The following is a 22,100-nucleotide window of genomic DNA, read 5'->3' as shown; positions in this document are numbered from 1 at the left end:
GGCATGCTGCTCTCTGAGCGACACACCTACTTAGGATCTGAGTTCTTGATACGGAGGAGGCAGTGGTCCCACTACTTCATAACCCGGGACAAGGAAAACCAGTCCCAGTATTCCCAGCAATGCCTACCCAAGGTGGAGCCCTCACCCACAGGTGGAGATTGGGTGGGTGAAGGCAGCTCTCACTTCTCAGCCACTCCTCTCTGGAACTTGGTCTCACCGACAGAGCGGTTGGGAGCAGCCTGAGAAGTGCTGAGAGCCCACTTCTGAGAAGAGAGGCCTCTGACTGGGACCTCGGGGAGGGGGGGTCCTGTGATCTTGGCTGGATCGGACTGTCTCAGCTTGACTGAGCTCAGTTTGCTGAGCTGCCGTAGAAAGGGGGTCTCTGCTCAAATTCCACATTCTTACTTACCGAGTTCTAGTTGATTTTCCTAAGTGAAATGTTCTTTATTTGCTCCATGTTCTCGGGTCCATTCCCAGAGGAAATCATCATTTTTTTTTTCTTTTGAACAATTTTCACCGATTTTGCTGGCTGAGCAGCTCTGTCGATCTTGGGCTTTCATGTCCCTGTTAATGCTCCATGGAAGGTAATTTTAATTTCTTTATGATGATCTGTCATTTATCTTTGGATGCTTTTCCTCCTCTTTTTTAAACATTGAAAAACAAACTTAGATTGTCAAAGTATGTCTTAATTCATACCTTCAGTAGAATACACTGGTGTTAGATGTACAGCTCTACAAACTTTTACAAATGTTTTCGATTGTTAGCTGCTACACAAATTAAAATATAGGATTTTTTGTCACCACAAAATTACCCATTTGCAGTCAATTTTTCTCCCCTGTTACCAGGCCCTGCAAAACTCTGTTTTGTCTCTATAGTTTTATTTTTTCATAAATATTATTTAAAGGGAATTGTACTATGTTGTACTATGTATAGGCCTTGAGTTGGGCTCCTTTGGTTTAGTCTCATGTTTTGAGATGCATCCATAACAGTTGTGTGTAACTGTAGAAGTGTACTTTGTTTCCCTTTATTGACAAATCCTATCTAATTGTATGGGTTGCACAAGATGTTTATCTGTCAGCTGAAAGACATTTGGGCTGTTTCTATAAAGTTTTTGGTGATAGTGAATAAAATTCTTAAAATACTTGATAGAAATATTTAAGATGTATGTCTTCATTCATTGTTTCTTCCTTATTTCTCTTTCCTTTGCCTTTCTTTCTTTTTCTTTTTCTGAAGATTAAGCCCAGGCCCTTGCACAGGCTCAGCATGGTCTCCACAACTGAGCTACATTCCCAGCCCCAGTTTTCATTTCTGTTGATTAAACATCCAGGAGTGCCTTTTGGTAAATGTAAGTTTAGCTTTACAAAAATGTGGGTTTTCTAAAGTGACTACCACTTTCCATTCCCCCCAGCAATATGAATGCTTTTTTACAACTAGCTTCTCTGTTTTTTGGTGCTCTGAATTTTTTTTACCGCATTGTGTTCAGGTATAGATGTATTTGTGTTTTTTCCCAAATTGAAGAATTTAAACTTTATATTCATTCTAAGAAATTATTAGTTAATTTTTCTTCAAGAGAAAGTACTATAATTTCAACTCTCTTCTTCAGAGCTCCTATTGCATGTATTTAAGTTCTCTTACTCTAAACTGTCCATTCTGAACCTTTCTTCCACATTTTCCATTTGCTTTTACTTTGGGCCAAATTATGGGAAATTTCTTCGTGTCTATCTACCAATTTACTAATTCTCTTCTCAACCGTCATTACTGCTTTTTATGTGTCTACTCAGTTTTTTCTTCTTTCAACAGTCAACGTCCTTTCTCAAATTTTTGTGAGGTTATTTTTCAGATCTCTCTAGCTGTATTGAAATGGGGCTTTCTCCTTTCACATTTTCAAATTCCAACCTTTATGTCTTTAAACATTTTATGCAGCTATCTCAAACTCTGACAGTACGACCGTGTCTCATCCTTCCAGCACCTGAAGTCACCAGCAACTCTAACTTCTTTTTTCTTAATATTGTTTCTAGTTGTAGATGGACACAATCTCTTTATTTTATTGATTTATTTTTATGTGGTGCTGAGGATCAAACTCAGTGCCTCGCACATGTTAGGCAAGTGCTCCACCACTGAGCCACCACCCAACCCTCTAACTCCTTTTTATGTTGCTTCCAGGACCTTATTATGGGTTTTCCCCCCTCAGAGCTTCATTATTGGTTGTGAACTCATATTTGGAAGAACTGGATCTATGGGAATCTTGAGAGGCCTGAGATAAGAATGTTTTCCTCCAAAGAGGATTTTCATGGGTTTGGTTTTGGCCCTGGGTGGTAATGATAATTGGGGACTATTTTAATTTAATTTTCAAATCTGGGGATTGAGCCATTGCAACAGATATTTAATTTCAAAGCTCACATCCACATGTGTATAAAGTTACAAATTGTCATAAGAAACTCCCCGGCCCCCAGATCCACTGGTAGAGGTAGATGTCCGGTTCGCCTTCTTTTCTATATGGCCAGGGAGCTTCTCTTCTAGTTGATACTTTCTCAAAGAACAAGGCCCTTGGAAGGACCTAGATTTATGAGCACGTGGGAATGCCAGGCTCAGAGACCTGTGGTCAGCTCTGGGGGGACCATGGCAGAGCATATTGCTCCCAAGGAGCCGGCTGGAGAGCTTGACATTTCTAGAATTAGCATTTGCCCCCAGGGAAGTCCCAGCTCCGTATTCACACACCACTCTGGTTTTAGAAACGTTTCCCTTTTATTTTCTGCTGTAGGGAGTAGAGGGTACCACTAGGTATTTATTTTACTTTTCACCACAGAGCAATACGTTTTAAAAGTTTTTGTTTTGTCATTAGTCCATGACCTGGGAATTTTTCAGTGAAATGACTGTTTAGAATATCTAGACAGTTATCCTCCTATAAACAGAAACTATGATTGATTTAGACATTTGACTGTGAATGGATAATTAGGGTGTTGCTGAAGATGATTTTGGTGTTGTGTCTGTGCAATATTTCTAAATGTCTCTAGGTAACATAGCCAAGTGTAAGACTGTTGGGTCACGGGGATGGCGTGTTCAACTTTCCCAGGAACTGCAGAATCGGGCTCCAGAGCGCTTGGAACAGCTATCAGTGTCAAGGAGTCCCTTTCTGCTGCTGAACCCTTGTCTCCGCACAGCACCATGTAACTAGTGTCTGTCTAGGTAGAGGTGGGAGGTGACATGTGCATATCATTTCAGTTTGCTTCTGCCTGATTGCTAATAACTGAGCATCTTTTCATGATTATTTGTCATTTGTAATTAACTTTGGGGTAACGACAGTTTATACTCTTTGTCCATTTTCTATGAGGTTGTTTCTTTCTTATTGATTTATAAATAATCTTTGAATAACCCTTTTCATAGTCTAAATATTTCCCCTTTCTGCATCTTGTCACTCTGTTTGAGGCACACAAGAGACGGAATCAACTTTTCCCTCTGTGACTTATGCTTTTGGCTTTTGTTGGTTGACTTCCATCTAATCCTGAAGGAAAACATATTCTCCTAACACGTGTTTGGATCCTCCCTGATGGAAGGATCTCAGAACTTGTGACCTAGGACTTATCCTCCTCCCATTTCCAAGTTTCTGTTAAGTAAATGTCATTTTGTTCTGAGGATGGGGAGAGGTTTCAGGATGCTTGGTAAATCTTGCCTAAGGGCCATTTGACACCAGGAAGACCCCTCTTACCCTTTGAGTCTTGGCTCAAAAGCCCTTCTGTAAAGCCTTTTACTATTTACCCAATATGATTCAACTTACACTTATTGAGCACCTTTTATATTCTTGGATCTTTCCCAGAAGCTCAGAACATAGAGTTGAACAGAGTTTATCTCAGTCTGTTTTGTGTTGCTATAACAAAATACTAAGGACTAGGTATTTATGAAGAAAAAAGGTTTATTTTTGTTCCCAGTCTTGGAGGCAAGGAAATTCAGGATCATGAGGCTAAGAGAGTTTGTATTCTGTGGAGGACATAGGTTTAGCCACTCTGGGCACATCTTTGCCTGTGCTCGCCTGGGTTATACAAGCCCCCACCATGGTCATTAACATTTTGGGGGATGTACGGGGGATTAAACTCAGGGCACTTAATCACTGAGCCACATCCCCAACTCTATTTTGTATTTTATTTAGAGACAGGGTCTCACTGAGTTGCTTAGCACCTCTCTTTTTCTGAGCTGGCTTTGAACGCACAATCCTCCTGCCTCAGCCTCCCCAGCCGCTGGGATTACAGGTGTGTGCTATCACGCCTGACTGTGGTCATCATCTTAGCAGAATCACCCATGCACGGTTCTCCCCTCCATCGTCAATCCCGTGGACCACCTCCAGCGTCACCAGACATTGCTACTTCTCATTACCTGTGCAGTGATCTCCACCTGCCTCCTGGGCTGGGTGGTGGCCTCCGCCTGGCCCTGCCCCTGCTCCTCACTCTGAGCCCGTCCACTCTCCGATCGACAGCCAGTGCTATTTGGTCACACTGTCGCTCAACCCCCACCCGGGGCCCCATCTCACAGGAAGGAGAAGCCGGAGTCCTTCCACCTGTGCCCTCAGGACCTGCCCGCCCCACGCCCGGTCCATGCAGTTTCTGGAGCGTTCCAAGCCCTCTCTGGCCTTGTCTTGGCTTCCTGTGGCTGAGCCCCTGGCCCCAGGACTCTGTATCCACACACGGTGACTCCCTCACTGGCTGGTGTCTCTGTCCAGAGGTCATATTGTCATCAGGGCCTTTGCGGTAGGTTGGACCTGGAATGTCCCCCAAAGCCCGTGGGTTAAGGCTTTGTCCCCAGCTTGAAGCCATTGAAAAGGGGTAGAACCTTTAGGGGGTGGAGCCCCGTGGGAGGTTCTAGGTCATGGAGCTGTGCCCTTGGAGGGGACTGTGGGACCCAGGCCTCTGTGCTTGCTTCCCTGTCACCAGGAAGTGAGTGTCCTCCTCCCCAAGGTGCCCTGGCCATGATGGCTCCCTCGCTGCAGGCCCGGAAGCAATGGGGCCAGTCGACCACAGGATGGAAGCTTCACCACCGTGAGCCCAAATCCTTGATTCTGTCTGGAAGTCGGTCATGGCGGTAGTTGTGACAGTGAGGGAAAGCCGGCCAGCTGGGCTTCTTGACTGGCCTGCAAAAATAGCACTCGCCTTCTGCCCCCTCCCCCGCCGACCTCTCGGTCAGTGGGCTGCTGCGACTGAAGGACCTGATGAGCTGCAGAGGGGGAAGAGTCTGTCTCTGTCCAGAGAAGGCCGGCTCCACTCCTCGGTGCTTGAGTGAGGCTGGACATCATGGCCGGAGAGGGAGGCAGAGGGAAGCGGCTCGCACCATCAGGAGGCAGAGAGTTTCTACTCTCCAGATAAAAAAGTGTGTCCCCCAAAGCCACGCCCCCAAGTCCCACCTCCCCAGCCACACCCATCACCCATTAGTGGCTAATCCCACCAGGGGACTGAATCACTGATTGGACTCGGGCTCTCACGATCCAGGCATTTCTCCTCTGAACCTTCTTGCATGGTCCACACCTGAGCTTTTGGGGGACACCACAGCTGAACCCCAGCAGCCTCCATCAGCTAATCAGCCCCCAGCACTGGGGGATCTCTCTACCACCCTAAGGCGGAATCCCCTTAGGGCCTCAACAGGGGGGCTCCTGGTGTCCTTACTGCAGGAAGAGACCGGTAAGGACAGGGCTGAGTGAGTGGCAGGTCTAAGGGAGGGGAGGCAGACGGCTCGCGGTTACAGCCCTGGACACCGTCACAGATGTGGTAAGGAGGAGGAGGCTGGAGGTGGACCAGACACAAAGCCACAGAGAAAAAGGCGGGACCAGCCAGGGGGACTAAGCTTTAATTCAAAGCGTGGAGCACAGTGACACAAGAAAGGCTCAGCTCCACTCCCTCGTTGCTGCCCTCAACGGTGACTCATCTACTGACTCATTTACACTTTCAAGTGCTTTGATTTTCCTGTCTGTGTTTAGGGGCAGAGTAGAAGCCGAGGGAGAGGAGCCCTGCCTCTCTCTCAGTCACCAGCTGCTCTTTAGGCCAACGGTGTGGTCACATCTGGTGGGGATTAAATATTTAAGAAAAGGATCTCCCAAGAGGAAGACGGTAGCTGGATTTTAACCCTAGATGTCACAGCAAGAGGTTGTCACTCAGAAGACAGGCCGCTAAGGTGGCCTGCATCTCACCTGCAATTGACGCATTTTCTGCTGAGTGACAAGGAGTCCAGCTTTTCATCACAGGTGGGGCAGGTCCCCAAGCCTGGAGCCCCTTCTGCGGTTCTGCATCTCCTTCCATTTCTGCAACAGCTGTTGGAATAGAGGCACCTAAAGAGATGGACGGCAAGGGAAAGGTGAGCGCCTCGGCCGGGAACCTGGCCCTTGAGAGCCCGAGGAATGAATGACCGGAGGCTCTTCTGCAATACACAGACCCGAACGCAGGTGGACGGACGTGGGCAGGGCAGGGCAGGCTGAGGGCCGGCCTGGCGCATGGTCAGCGGGGAAGCAGAAGCACCTCAGAAGACGGCTCAGGACCAGGGCAGGGACGGAGGAGCCACATGACGAGAGGAGTGCGGGGACAGGAGACTGAGCCACAGCTGCAGAAACCCAGCCACACCGGGGGGACGGAACGAGGGGTTCATCTGGAGAGCAGCAGAGGTAGCCTGAGAGGCCCCTGGCAGGGGCTGGGCTGGGGCTCAGTGGCAGCGTGCTCACCTGGCATCTGTGGGGCCCTGGGTTCCATCCTCAGCTCCACATAAGTAAAATAAAGGTGTTGTGTCCGTCTGCAACTAAGAATATATATACATTTTTTTTTTAAAGGCCACTAGCAGGATCCAGAGCCACTGAGTCCCAGGAACTGGAACCAAGGACCGGATCATTGCTGGCCATGCTACCTCTGTGGGCCAGAGGGAGCAGGTTCTGTCCTGGGGGCCACACAGACAGGACCCTGGTACTGTTGTGTTGGACAGTCCTTAGGACAGGTCCCTGACAGTCACCGCCTTGGCCATTCCTAGCACCCTACCGAGGAGGAGGAGAGAGGGACAATTACCCTGGAGGTTGGGGGGGATTGTGTGTGTGTGGTCAGCCTGGGGTCAAATTGTACCCTATCATTTATCAGCCAAGAACTCTTCCTAGGTATCACTGTCCCTGTTTATGAAATTAAAATAACAACCGTGCCAATTCCACGGGGTGGTTAATAGGATTAAGTGACTTATTCCAGATAAAGCTGTAAGGACAAGCCTGGGAGAGGAACTAACTTAGATGTCACTCAAACAAAGCTGCAGAGAGGACCCACGAAGTGGGGACGCACTCCATGCCATCGCGCGTGCACCCGGCACCAGGGGACACTCCCCACTCATGGTAAGCTGGCGAGGCTCCCTGGGGGGGCTCAAGGGGACCCTGCAGCCACCCTCTCTCTTTCCACCCCAGGCTGAGTGTCTGTCTCACTCAATGACACAAAGCACCGTGCTCCTCAAATTCAGGTTCCTGGAGGTGTGGGAGCCAGGCCCGCCCACATGCCCACACTGGACGGCTACCCGCTGCTCCGTGGGCGGATTCTAGAGATGATCCCACACCCTGCTGTCAGAGAAAGTCAGTGGACTCATTTCTCTCTGGTCAGAGTGCAGTGCCCACTCCAGATTCCGTTGTCCAGCTTCTCCAAGGAACTAACGTTGTTGCGAGCAAGGAGCCACTGGTGGTAACACCAAGGTGGTGGGCAGGGGGCAGGGCAGACCCACAGGGTGATGCCCAGGGCTCGGCTCCTGGGGAAGGGGAGGAGTGAGGAAGGACACCAAGAATCCTCTTGATGTGCTGAGTCTTGCTGGAGAGTGAGCGAACTCAGTCTTACCTCTGGGCCTTGCACCAGCAAACCAACAAGACGGTGGGCACCAGCCCTGTTTCTGGAATGATTAATTGAAAGCACAAAACCCAAATCAATATGGCGGATGAAACCAAGAAGAGTAAAAGATGTTCTGCTCCTCTCAAAGACCTTCAAAACACTTTATCCATGGCAACTGGCATTTTGCAATGACACTATTCCCCGTGATTGCCGTCGGGACCAGAGCAAAAGCAGGAGCCTTTGAAGATGAGCTTCCCTGGCAACCCGGCCCATTGCCCGTGTCGGGGGCAGACTGCAAGACCGGTCCTGTCTGTGTCGAGATGCATTTAATAGGACTGGTGTTAATGTGGTGTTTTGATGATGTGTGGGGCAGCGAGACAAGGGAGCTTAGCAGCCCCGGACAGTTGCCATAGTAATAACAAATGCCATTTTTCAGCTCCATTAAAATATTTTTAGAATTAAACTTGCTTAAATATTGTGATAGTGTTCTCTCTAACATAAACTGAAATAGAGAAAATTCATTAATTTGCTTAATACTCCTCCTCACCAAGTCCTTTAATGAAGATACTTAGGAAGAGTGTCTAGAAATCTAAGGCAAATGAGAAGCTGTCATTAGAGTACTTCTTGAAACCATAATTCAACCCGACACCTTCATTCTTCTTTATACCAAAAACTATAGCCCCTCTTCTGAAATTGTCATGAATTACTGACACCGGGGCTAAACCTTGCTCCAGGATACGGAAACGTAACAGTCTCTTTGACAGACTGAAAAATCGGCACGTAGCACAGACCCGATCTTTCCTGATTGAATCTGACCAAATTGAAACCGACCAAATTCAAATCTGTCACCATAAGGGCCGTAAATAACCAAACATGGATTGAAATACACCGTGTGACACCCACTTCCAGCATTTTCCAGGGCCAAGGCAAGAGTACAAAGGTAGGCTCACACTTCGGTGAGCTAAGAGCATAAGCCACGTTCATAGCTTATTGGTGACATTCGGTCTATCCTTTGAGAGTGACAAGACACTTGGCAGGCAAGGTCCAGTTTGGGACTCCTGGACTACCTAATGCTACCCACTAGCATAGGATGGCAGGAGAGGCTGGTTCAGCCCCAGCCCACCCCAGCCGCCACTCTTCTCTCCCTGCATGGGCTCCGTCCTGGACCTCAGAGGCCTCTCTGCCCATGACCTGCGTGGGGGCGCCCTAAGCCCTGCATGGACAAGCTCTGTGAACCCCCACCACCTCCCCACACCGCCCATGCCCCCTGCAGGGCCGGGAGGTTACTCCAGCTCTTCTGTCCAGAAGAGAAGAGGCTATGTGGGACCTGGAGGAGGCCTGGAGGCCACTGGGGAGGGGAGTTCTTGGGTCCATGGAGTGTGACCCAGTAGGGAAAGCTCTGAGTAGCTGTGCCCGCGGAGCATGGCCGAGGAGGGTGAGTTGAGTGGGCCCCCAAAGTGCAGGGCAGGGAGTCTTCTCACCCACACCCCGGGAGGTGCCGGAGCTGCCTCGCACCAGCTAAGGGCTGAAGCCCCCCAACCCTCTCACTGGGTCGTCTGCTCCCAGGGTGCCCTGTGTACCTTCCTAGAACCGTGACTTTTATGCGCTTCGGCCCAAACACGAGGACATGCCATTACCCATGGGAAAGCACCCGGCTGAGGCAGGTAGCTTCCTGGCTGGGAGCCACGCACTCCTGGGAGCTTGGGCTGCAGAGAGGACACCGGCGCAGGAGGCTGGAGCCCACTCTCTACTGCTTTAGGGGCCTCCTTCAAACACGTCATGGCCTGGCCCCATCCGTCCTGGCCCCTCAGGCCACCTGGGCATCTTGCTCCTCCACCATGGCTCCCCTTCCAAAGAGGCCAGCAGGGCCGGTTACGCTAGGTAACCTGCCCTCCCACGGCCAGCCCTGCGATTCCCACCGGCTCTCCTGTCTGGCATTAGTGGATCTGCAGGGGAGGCAAGGCCCGGCCTGGCTCCCTGCGCACCTGGCCTCGCCCACAGAACTCGGTTGTCTTCTGCTTCCCTCCCGCCGAGTGACTCACCCGGGGGTGGAGTGGAGTGAGGAAGCCACCACACCTGGGAATGTGCCGTGTGCATCCCGGGGATGTTATTGTTCTGTTCTTGCATTTGATTTTACTATTTGAACCAACGCAGTCAAAGAAATGAGAATCGACTCCTTGTTGACATTTCCTCACTTACTTCTTATCAGGAGCTAGAAAATGAAATGAAGAATGACCTCTTCTTCTTCTTTCTCGTTTTTTTTTTTTGTTTGTTTTTTCGAGGGGGGCCTCTCCCTTTCACTTGATCTCTGCTCCTTAGCTCATTTCCTGCCAGGGTAATTTCAGGTTCAACCTGTTTTTTAAAGTTATGAATCATATCAGTGACTCAAGGCCAATTTTGGTAGGAGAAAAAAAAAAAAGCTAAGTGAGCTTTCTGGAAAGAATCAAACCTACAAGGGAATATGAACTATTATTCTTGGAACTTTTGGCAAACACCCACTAAAGCATCGTTCACTCATTCATTCAGCAAAACTATGTTGAAAACATGCTCAATGGGCGGTACCACATGTAAAGGCAATTAAAAACGTTTCTCTGAATGATGCATGGATTTTTTAAAAAGTTTGATTCTTGTTTTCATAGGTAGAAAACAGAAACAGTGCAACTATGTTGCAATTAAAAAGGACAAGAAAATTATAGCATTATTCAACCCCGAGATACAATAATGACAAATTCATACATTATATACATTATATTACATGTATACATAAATTACATATCTATATACATTACATACATTGGTGATTTTCTAAATCACCAAGCTAAAGGAGATCTTAAAGATTATACACATAACTTTTCAATTTCACTAATGAGAAAAGGGAGGACCAGAGAGGGTCAATTGCTTGCTCAGGGTTGCCCAGCTGGTCAGTCTGTAGCAGAGCCTGGATTGGAATCTGAATCTCCCATCTTTTTATGAGCAAATGTCCCCTCCAGGAAAAACCATGTATGATTTTTGTTTTGTCTTCTATGAAAATAAGATAGAATGTACTAAATAACCGAAAGAAGTAGAAACTGTCATAGGAATTCCTGGGTTAGGAAAACAGAATCACTGTGTAAAGTCAGAAGGTTTAAGAACCTGTGTGGTGTGGAGGTGTGCATCCGAGGTCCCAGCTACTCAGGAAGTGGAAGCAGGAGGGTCACTTGATTCCAGGCGTTGAGGCTCGCCTAGGCAACATAGCAAGACCGCTTTTGGGGGCCGGGGATTCACTTCAGAAGGTTCACTCTAGAAGAACTCTGGGCAGGAAGATGACGAGTTATTTTACTCCTTGACCTCTAGGTGGGGAAAGAGATTGCGTGCTGATGGTGATTTCCTTAGAGAAGGACCGGCATGATTTATCAAAGACTAATTTGTTTTATAAAATTTTGTTTCACATTGACAAATTTTAATTGCACATCATTATGGGGTAGAGAGTGAGGTTATGATGTATGTACACAACGTGGAATGATTACCTCAAGCTGATTACCATATCTATCACATCAGATGCTTGTGATTTTTTGTGACAAGAACACTTGAAAATTTACTCTCAGCAATTTTAAAATACAGAATGTGGTGTTATTAACTAACATCATGCGGCTGTGCAAAAGACCTCAAAAAACTTACTTCCACCGTGACACTGAAAGTTCGTGCCCGCATTTGCCGAGCCTCTCCCCTTTCCTCCTGCCCCAGCATCTGGAGACCACTTCAATTTCTGCTTCTGTGAGTTGGATTGTTTTAGGTTCCACATGTAAGTGAGGACACACGGTGTCTCTCTGTGACTGGCTTTTTTTTTTCACTTAGCATATTCACCTACAGGTTCATCCATGTCACTGTGAATGACAAAATGTCCTTCTTTCTCAAGGCTGAATGGTATCCATGGTGTAAACATACACTTTTTTATCCAGACACTGCGTTGATACTTGCTATTGTCAATGATGCTGTAGGGAGCAAGGAGTGCAACACCTCTTCAAACACTTTGGACGTGTTTTGGAAGTGGGACAGCTGGGACATATTGTAATTCTGGTTTTAGATTGCTTTTTGGTGGTGGGATTTGAACTCAGGACCTCACATATGCTAAGCATGTACTTACCCACTGAGCTACATCTTCATTCCTCTTCTTGGTTTGTTGAGGAGCCTTCATACCACGGTCTGACTGACGCTCTTACCAACAGTGCAGAGGGGTTCCCTTGAACCACCCCCTATAAAGCACTTGTTATAGGTTGTCTTCCTTTTTTTTTTAGAAAGAAAGAGAGAGAGAGAATTTTAATATTTATTTTTTAGTTTTTGGTGGACACAACATCTTTGTTTGTATGTGGTGCTGAGGATCGAACCTGGGCCGCACACATGCCAGGCGAGCGTGCTACAACTTGAGCCACATCCCCAGCCCCTGTAGGTTGTCTTCTTGATAATAGCCATGCTCACAGGTGTGAGGTGATATTTATTAATTTGCATTTTTCTAATGATTCGTGATGTCGAACTTTTTTTTTAACTGTTGGATATTTGTTTCTCTATTCTGAGTGATGTCTATGTAGGTCCTTAGCTCACTTTTAAATCAGGCTATTTGTTTTGTTACAAGTGAGTTTCCTATACATTTTGAATACCAACCCCTTATCAGATGTACAACTTGCAGATATTTTCTCCCAGTCTACAGGTTGTCCCTTGACTCTGTTACTTGTCTCCTTGGCTATTCAGAAGCTTTTTAGTGTACTGTGATCCATTTGTCTCTTTTTGCTTTTATTGCCTGAGCTCTGGGGGTCAATCCAATCAGTCGTTGCCCACACCAATGTGGTATAGTTTTATCGTGTTTCCTTCTAGTAGTTCTATAGCTTCAGGTCTTAAGTTTCAGTTTTTGAACATTTTGTGTAGGTGTGAGATGGGGGTCCAGTGTCACTCTCTGGCCTGTGGGTACCCACTTTCCCCAGTGCCCTTTATTGAAAAGACCATCCTTGTTCCATTTTGTGTTCTTTGCACCTTCGTTGGGGTTCAATTGACTGTGAACGTGTGGATTTGTGTGGGATCTCTGCTCTGTTCCGTTGGTCTAGATGTCTGTTTTTATGCCAATTCCATGCTATTTTAATTATTATAGCTCTGTAATATGCTTTGAAATCATGTTATGGTGATGCATTTTTTCTTTTTGCTCAAGATCACCTTGACTATTGTTTTGTGTTTTGTTTTTAGGTACCAGGGATTGAACTCAGGGGCACTCCGCCACTGAGCCACACCCCCAGCCCTATTTTGTATTTTATTTAGAGACAGGGTCTCACTGAGTTGCTCAGCACCTCGACGTTGCTGAGGCTGGCTTTGAACTCGAGATCCTCCTGTCTCACCCTCCCCAGCTGCTGGGATCACAGGCGTGTGCTGCCATACCCAGCTTGACTATTGTTTTTGAGTTTTTTTGGGGGGAGGTATCCCTCTCGGTTCCAGGATTCTTGGTGCATACTCAAAATTCATGGATGCTCAAGTACTTTACATGAAATGTCATGGTATTAGCATATATGTTACATATATCCTCCTGGATACTCTAACCATCTTTAAATTACTCATAATATCAAATACCATCGAATGCTGTGTAACAAGTTGCTCTACTTGTTGTTAGGGGATAATGACTAGGAAAAGTCTGTACATGTTTAATACAGCCTTCATTAAAATTTTTAAAAATCTTAAAAACAGTCTCAATTCACATTGTTTGAGTATGTGGCTGGAAAACCTGTGGCCACAGACAGCTGAGTGCATGAGGTCATCTCCAAAGTAGCACCTTCACTGTCTCCCTTTGCTATTGAAATGTCTTTTATTTATCAAAGAATAATTTTAATTTGTGACTTAAGGGGAAGTCTAGATTTTCCATGTGGGTCCTTGGAAAATGATAAACATTTCCAAACTTCTAGATGATCAGTCTTAGAGGATATAAAAATTCAGATATGAACCAAAGTTTAGTTTATAACAAAAAAAATAACATCATTATAAGTGTGCTGAGTTTTCATCCTGAGTTGTGCAAATTTGAGTAAATTGGGGCTGAGGTTGTGGCTCAGAGGTAGAGTGTTTGCCTAGCATGCGTGAGGCACTGGGTTCTATTCTCAGCACCACATAAAAATAAGATACAGATATTGTGTCCACCTATAACTAAAAAATAAATATTAAAAAAATAAATTTGAGTAAATTGGTAGCTAAGAAAACGTTCAGATTTGATGGAAATGAATAAAAAGTGAGTTGAATAAGTAGAAATTCAACTGAGCAGGAGATATAAAGAGGGACTTTTTGGTTATTTATTTTATTATTTATTTATTTTAGCACTTAGTTATTTTTCAATCTTAAATGGCTACTCTATGGGGGAAATAAAATACAAAATCAATTATCTTGTGAAATTACACAGACCTCCATAATGTCTTGGGGCATTTTCAACTTTAATATTTAGATTAAAGGAAGAAGGAATTTCAAAGCCAATTTAGAATTTCTGTTTCTACTATAACACAATCCTAACTCTGGATTTGAGTATCTTTGAAAAAAAAAAAATGGTACCGTAAGCGAGAAGGAAAACATGGCCCTTTGAAAGTAATTAAAGCCCATGGACCATGAAAAAAAGTTTCCTTTTGCCTTTGAATACTGTTTTCAAAGTATGACTTCTGTGCTCACAAATCAGGTATTTTAAGTTTAAAGTTAAAAAAATAATAGCTGCACCTTTCAGAAGAGGTATGAAGAGGGCTCCCCCATATCTGTGACGTTGTCCTTTCTTTCAATCGTGAAGTAAACATGGGGGAACTGGAGGACCGTGACATGGGCAGGGTGGTGGCGGGAGCCTGTTGCTTTCCTCTCTCGGCTTTATGGTCTATTTCAAATACAGCGGCTTCCCCAAGACCTGGCCATTTCATGAGCCACATGTGCACCCGGGGATCGTGGTGTTGACTTAACAGGGGGACGTCTCACCACAGGAAGGGCAGGCAGAGTGGCTGGAACTTCCAGACGACTCACGAGGCCCAGAGGGGGCTGGTGGAGGAGTCGGGAGTCTGAGGCCCCAGGACCTCCCCACAGCACCCCGCAGGCTGGCTCACGGCAGGAGGGAGGGCGGGAGGGCGGTGGAACAGGCCACAGGCGCGTGGGGCCATCTCCCCTTGGAGCGCGTCCCCTCCCTGCTGGGCATTGGCCTGGTGGCTTTGGGGAGATATGGCTACCACGGGACTGAAGAGAGCCCTCTCCAAGGGTTTGTGCCCGCCCAGCGGGTGGGGAACTGTCACATTGTGAAATGTCACGTTTAGATTTTCAGAGGTGCCAGGAAGAAAACCAGCGTTTCAGAGGCAAAGGGTCGAATGCCTGGCCCCAGTGGAGGACATCTGACCATGTCGTGGCCATAGTTTGTCCTCGTGTCCTCAGGGTTTTGTTGCTGTGACCTAAACACCGGACGAGAACAACTTGGAGGAGGAAAAGTCGGTTTTGGCTCATGGTTTGGGAGGTTGAATTCAGGGTCAGCTGAGCCCACTGCTCCGGGCCCGAGTGAGGCAGGACCTCATGGCGGAAGGAGCAGCGGTAGAGAGCACACGGAGCGGCAGAGGCCCTACCTGAGGGTGGTGGTTAGGGGAAGGCACATTAGAAACCGTCCAGAGCTCTCAGGATGCTGTTACCCATCTCCAAAATCCTGTGACTGGACAGCGCTGCCCAGCTGGTTGGTTATATGGTCACTCCCGGTTTCTTCGAGCAGCAGATACCACATCAGGTAGCTGTGTAAAGCAGAGGCGGGCTCTTAAGGTCTGCTGTGAGAGCTACTGTGCTGACCATTTCGCTGCAGGAATCACCCCATCCTTTCTTCCTTATTTAAATAGGAAACTGATTCACAGAACTTCAAATAGGGCTGGTGGCATAGTTCACTGGTAGACTGTGTGCTTGCCCTGGGTTTGATGCCCAGCACCAGAAAAGAAAAAAAAAAAAATGTTCAAAAACTTGAAAAAAAAGTTTCATAGTTAGTGGTGGAGCCAGGATTTGAACTCAGGTGTCTGATGCTACAGGCGGTGCTAGAGCTTGGACACCGAAGGTCCCCAGAGGTCTGTGGGTTAATGGCTTAGTCTCCAGGGAAGTGCTGGGAGGTGGTACAACCTTTAAGAGGTGCAAGATAATGGGAGGTTTTTAGGTTACTGGGGACATGTCCACAAGGGGTGTTGTGGGACCCCAGGCTCTTCCTTTCCCTTTCTTTTGCTCCCTGGTTAAGGAGATGAGCCGACTTCTCCACCACCCTTTCCTCCCAGGAGGAGCTGCCTTCACCGAGGCTCAAACAAGGGCACCACTTGGTCACCGACTGCAACCTCCAAAACTGTGAGCCAAGACAAACAAATCAATTGCTTCGGGCATATGTACAGTGGTAAAAGCTGACTCACGCACCCTACCCTTCATAATCAGTTCTGGAGGGTTCTGTCTTACCTTCGTCCTCCTTAGGGGTGGAGGGTGAGGTGTATGGAGACGCAGAGGAAGGCTGACGTGGCGGCTATAGGGCTGGGAGAGGATGTCTCTAAGGTCCCTCTGGATCCCGTGAGCTCTCGTCTCCCCCGGCACGTTGTGAAGTACCCCCAGCCCTCTCCATCCACCATGTCCCTCGGAGTACAAAACTTACACCTTTCCAGAAGCTTCCCGATGGACCTACTTTCCCTCTAGTTACCCCCAGAAGGGAATCCACTAGTGTGGTTAGTGAGTACTTGAAATGTGGCCAGCAGAACGGGGGAACTGCATTTTAAATTTTATTTCTTGATTAAAATTTAAAAACTGAAACAGTGTTAAATATTTGCCCACTACTATTTTGGTAAGACTGTATTTCCCTTTAACCATGATATCAGTAATGAGGTATTATATATCACACACACACACACGTGTTAATTGTGGGCATCATCTAATATCTACGTAAACACCACCTACCTAGTCTGTCAACAGACTGACTGAGTTTGGATGATTTTTCTACCTACACCAGTGTCCTGTAATGTGTCTATTCGAATATTTTATGCAGAGAGCTTAAGTTACAGAGATGTGAATCATAATTGATAATTAAATAGAAATATTATTTTAATCAAACTGTCTTTATTTTTCTCGTTTGCTACCTTGTCTTCCAGGAAATATGAATGGAATTTATAATAAGGAATTGGCTTCTGCAGTTAAGGAGACTGAGAAGTCCCACGACCTGCAGTTGGCAAGCCGGAGCCCAGGAGAGCAGTGGGTAGAATTCCCGTCGGAATCTGAAGACCCACAAACCAAACTCATGGGACAGTGAGTTCCCGTCCAAGGACAGGTCAGCGTCCTTGCCCCTGTTGGCAGAGAGAGCGAATCCTCCTTTCCCTGCCGTTTTATCCTATCTGGGCCCTCAACCCATTGGGTGATGCTTATCCACATTGTGGAGTGTGGATAATCTGCTTCATTCAATCATCTTCTAGTTCAGATGCTGACCTCCTCCAGAAACATCCTGACAGACACACCCAGAGATAATGTTCAACCAAATATCGGGGTACCTTGTGGCCTAGTCAAGTTGATGCATGTACTTAATCATCACACTGATAATCATTTGTTTTGGGGGGTACAGATGATGGAACCCAGGACGTTATGCATGCTAGGCAAGAGCTCTGCCACTGAGCTACCTCCCAGACCCTTATCTGTCTGTCCTTTTTGTTTGAGATGGGATCTCACTCTGCAGCCCAGGCTGGCCTTGAACTCCTGGGCTCAAGCCATCTCCTGCCTCAGCCTTCAGTAGCTGAGATTAGGGGCAAAGCCACGATGCCCAGCTTAGTCATTTGTGAATAACCTTCAAGTCCTCTATTAAACATTGACAATCTTAGGGGCACGTTCAAGGCCACAGCGTGGCATCAAGCCTGCGGTGGCACAGAGCAGTCAAGATGCTCTGTAGCTCTTGGTTAAGAAAAAGGGGACACTGGAGATTCCTGCGCTGGAGATTTGTGATATAACTTAGCATACTGGAGGCTTTGCAATATCTGGTGGAAGATTTCCCAATCTTCTTTTTCCACTGAGTTTTTAGTTTTATGTTGTTTCACCTGCTGATGTCACCAGCAGGAGAATCACTGACACGGTGGCTGCAGGGCAGTTTGATGACTGGTCACCTATTAGGTAAAACTCCAGGCAGGGAGGTCTCGGCAGCACTCTGGCCTCTTCTAAATAATGCACAGTCTCTGGCCTCCGGTGGGATGTGCATAAAAGACCAAACACACGTCACAATGGGGGACTGCTTTTGGCAATGCCTCTTGGAAGGCCGGGTCTTCTGCAGCATAACCTGGCAGGAGGTGACATGAAGCACAGAGTGGACCATGCATTCTGACCATGTGGGAATTTATATAGGGAAATAAGCCCAAAGAAGTTTTCAAAAATAAATCTACATGTTCCAGGATAATGATAGCAGGGATATTAAAAGCAAGTGAAATTGCAGGAAACTCAAAGGTTCAAGAGGAAAGTAAACCTTAAACAAATGCACCCAACCTCCCCAGGAGCTGTCCCGCAATCTCCAAACCCAGAGGGCGCCTCGCTGTGTGGGAAGTGGGTCTGACCCTCCCACTCATCCCCCTTCACTCCATGGCTCATCCTCTCAGAAGTCTGACGTCTGAGCTGAAAACACAATATTTCTACATTTCCACAAAGATCACCCTACGATGCCTAAAGAATAGTTAAGCAACGCAGAACTTTCTGACAACCTGTGGAAATGAAGACCAGAAACTCTGCTCTCCAACTCTTTCTTCTCATTTCATTCTCTATCCTAGAGAGATCACTGCTGCAATAGCTTTCCGTGGACTTTCTAGAACCTTTCCATGCTCACACAATCAATCATAATCATGCCAGGCATGGTAGTGCACGCCTGTAATCCCGGCAATTCCAAAGGCTAAGGCAGGAGGGTCATAAGTTCAGAGCCAGCCTCAGCAACAGCTAGGCACTTAGCAACTCAGTGAGACTCTATCTATCTCTAAATAAAATACAAAATAGGGCTGGGGATGTGGCTCAGTGGTCAAGTGCCCCTGAGTTCAATCCCTGGTTACCCACCCCCACCAAATCATAATCATAAATACAAGCAAAAATACTTTCCTGGTATAGAAATTGGTTGACACCACACATGGTACTCTGTAACCTGCTTTTCCCTGTAATAGGAAGCTTTGTATATCTACAGATCTATTTCGTTTGAATGTCTACCTTTTCACTCATGTAATATCATAGAGTGGTTTATTCTGTTATGGACAGTCCTGGACATCTGGATCACTTTTATTTTTTAAATATTTCAACCAGTGCTGTAGAACATGACATGGGGCATTACAGCAATAATATCCCGTGGCTCATGCAAGATGAGGGAGAGATGCGGAGCAAATTGGAGACACAGTGCTCCATGGGGCAGGAGAGAAACCCTGCAAGGACTCACACACCCACCGTTTACGAAGGTTTCCGGGGGTCTGTAGACAGGGGTGTACTGATATCTGCCCTCCTTATCCAGGACAAATGGCTGCATCTTGCATCTTCTCACACAAAGAGGGGAGGGAGCATAGTGCCTGTCGGGCCTCTGAATTCTAGAGGGAAAATGTTCCACCCTGACAACAGGCTGCCACTCACTAACCGGGAGGTCTGCAGGCTTGGGAGGGTCCTGGCGCAGGAGAGGGCTCACTTGGGCCGTGAAATCCAGCAGATCTTATGGTGCTGGGAGATCAACGGTTGTAAAAGCTGCAGTGCGGCTTTTATGTGAAGCCCTGGGTGGAGAATCACACATCAGGCCTCTGGGATCCTGAGTGATACCGCGACTCTACAACAGAGAATGATGTTCTTTTTGAAAAACAGCCCCTGGTGGGTCATTGGTCTGCAGAGATGAATGCCTGGGTAAGGCACCAGAGCTGCTGATTAGGATGGGTTTGTAGAAACACAAAATCTAGGAGCTGGAGAGGCGCAGCCAGGGTCCCTTGTAAGACGGACACAGTACGTCTGAGATTGAACTTGACCAGGGGCGAGAGGGCTCCGTGAGGAGGTGGCCTCAGACTCCACAGCACTGCCATCGTGCACCGGGGCTCTGCCCAGTCGCACCTGGGCTCCATGGGGGGCCCCGCAGGACAACCCCAGAGGGGCTTCAGCATCGGGGCACAGGCTTGGAATCAGAGGGGCTGCCTCATGGGGAGGGCCTTGAAAGACTGCTGACGGGGGACCTTCTCAAGTGGCCGAAGCTCCTCATCTGTTGTGTGGGGAAGAAGGGTTCCTAGGTGACACTGCCGACAGACCCCTGACCTCAGCCAACCGCCTGGCCCAGGAGTCAGGAGCCGGGTGGAAAGCCCTGGAAGACTAGAGATCAGAAGGTCTGGGTTCAGATCCACAAGGCCAATCACAGGAGTGTCCTCCGCAAGGACCTTCCTCTGAATGTCCAATTTTGTTGTTTTAAAACAAATTGCCTTGGCCGAGCGTGGTGACGCACACCTGTAATCCCAGAGGCTTGGGAGGCTGAGGCAGGAGGATCGCGAGTTCAAAGCCAGCCTCAGCAACTTAGTGAGGCTCTAAGCAACTCAGCGAGACCCTGAATAAATAAAAGTCTCTAAATAAAACACAAAAAGGGTGGGGGTGTGGCTCAGTGGTTAAGTGCTCCTGAGTTCAATCCCCAGGACCCAAACCAACAAAACAAAACAATCGCTCTGGTTATTCCACACTCTCCGCCCTTCTATTTCAACAGAAAAGACCTGAAATTTAGATGTGAATTTTCTTGAACCTATAGGTCCATTTTGGAAAAACAGACACAGTAATTGGCAACACAGAATTTCTTACATCTCTGTTTTTTTTTATGTATTTTGTAATTTTGAGTGTAAAGGTCTTGGGCGATTTCTATTAATTTTTATGTATTTTCCTATTAGATAACTGAAAAAAAATAGTTCTCAGAAAATACTCTGGCCTCTTTGTAGCCCAGAAGGTAGAGTTTCCACCAGTCAAAGGCTCTGGGTCCAGCAGAGGCAGGAAGAACTTCAACTGCTGACAGGGGTTCAGAGTTGGGGGCCAACATTTGTGGGAAATGCTATTTACAGAAAAAGAATGGAAAGAACCCGAGGGGGGAAGAGACAGCCCGCAGGGGGCTGGGGTCTGAATCTCCGCAGGATCGGATCTTCACACACAGGGGCTGCTCTCCAAGCGTCCCCCTGGCCTGGCTACAACCATCTGTGCAAAAGAACGACGCAGGACTAGATTATAGCCCAAAGAATAAACAAATGCCCGGGTCCATGATGATACAGATAAATGTATAAATAAGTAAACGGAAGAGAACACACAGCTTTCTTATAAAAGAATGAATTCACAGAAAGTGACAAAGAACGTAGAGGGAGGCCCCAGGTACCCTTCCCCCGGTTTCCCCCGGTTTCCCCCGGTGACAGTCTTGCCTGGCACTCTCCACAGAGCTATTCAGCTCTCACCAGTTTTACACGCACTGAATGAAGTGTGGTACACATGTGCACGAGTGTGTGTGTGGAATTGGGCCCAGGAGTGTTCTATCATTGAGCTGCATCCCCAGCCCTTTCTTTCAGGGTCTTGCTAAGTTGCTGAGGCAGACCTTGAACTTGCGATCCTCCTGCCTTGGTCTCTGGAGTTGCTCAGATTATAGGCAAGTGCCACTGTGCCCGGCTAGTTCCGTGCAATGTCACCACATGTGTAGAAGTATATAATCCCACTGCAGTCAACACACAGAGCTGTGTGCCACCACGTGCTCCCTCACACGGTCCTGCTATCATTGAGCCCTGGTAACCATGAATCCGTCTATGCCTTTGATTTTGTAATTTCAAGACCATTTCATAAATGGAATCACACAACATGTAACATTTTGACATAACCTTGTTCACTCAGCAAAGTTTCCTTGAAACCCAGCCAAGTTGTTGCATGTATCAACAGTGAGCTCCTTTTTATTGCTGCATAGTATTCCATGGTATATGAATGTACCACCATTTATTTAAACATTCACCTGCTGAAAGATGTTGAGGTTTTTAAAGACATTGGGCAAGTGTGAATGAAGCTGCTATAAGCAGTCGTGTACAGGTAGGTATGTGAACATAAGTTCCCATTTATGTGACATAAACACCCAAGCGTAGAATTGCTGGGTTCTAAGGTAAATCTGTGTTTCCTCTGATAGGAGCTGTTGAGCTACTTCCCAGGGGCTGTGCTGTTCCACATGCCCACCGGCGGTGTGGGCACAGCCTGGCTTCTCCTGCCCTGTTGGCACTTCCTGGTGTCTCTCAGTTGTGTATTAGCCACTGGCATAGATGTGAAGTGGTGCTCACTGTG

Source organism: Callospermophilus lateralis, chromosome 6 (assembly GCF_048772815.1).
Source record: "Callospermophilus lateralis isolate mCalLat2 chromosome 6, mCalLat2.hap1, whole genome shotgun sequence".
Classification (NCBI taxonomy): domain Eukaryota; kingdom Metazoa; phylum Chordata; class Mammalia; order Rodentia; family Sciuridae; genus Callospermophilus; species Callospermophilus lateralis.
This window is presented reverse-complemented; position numbering follows the sequence as displayed.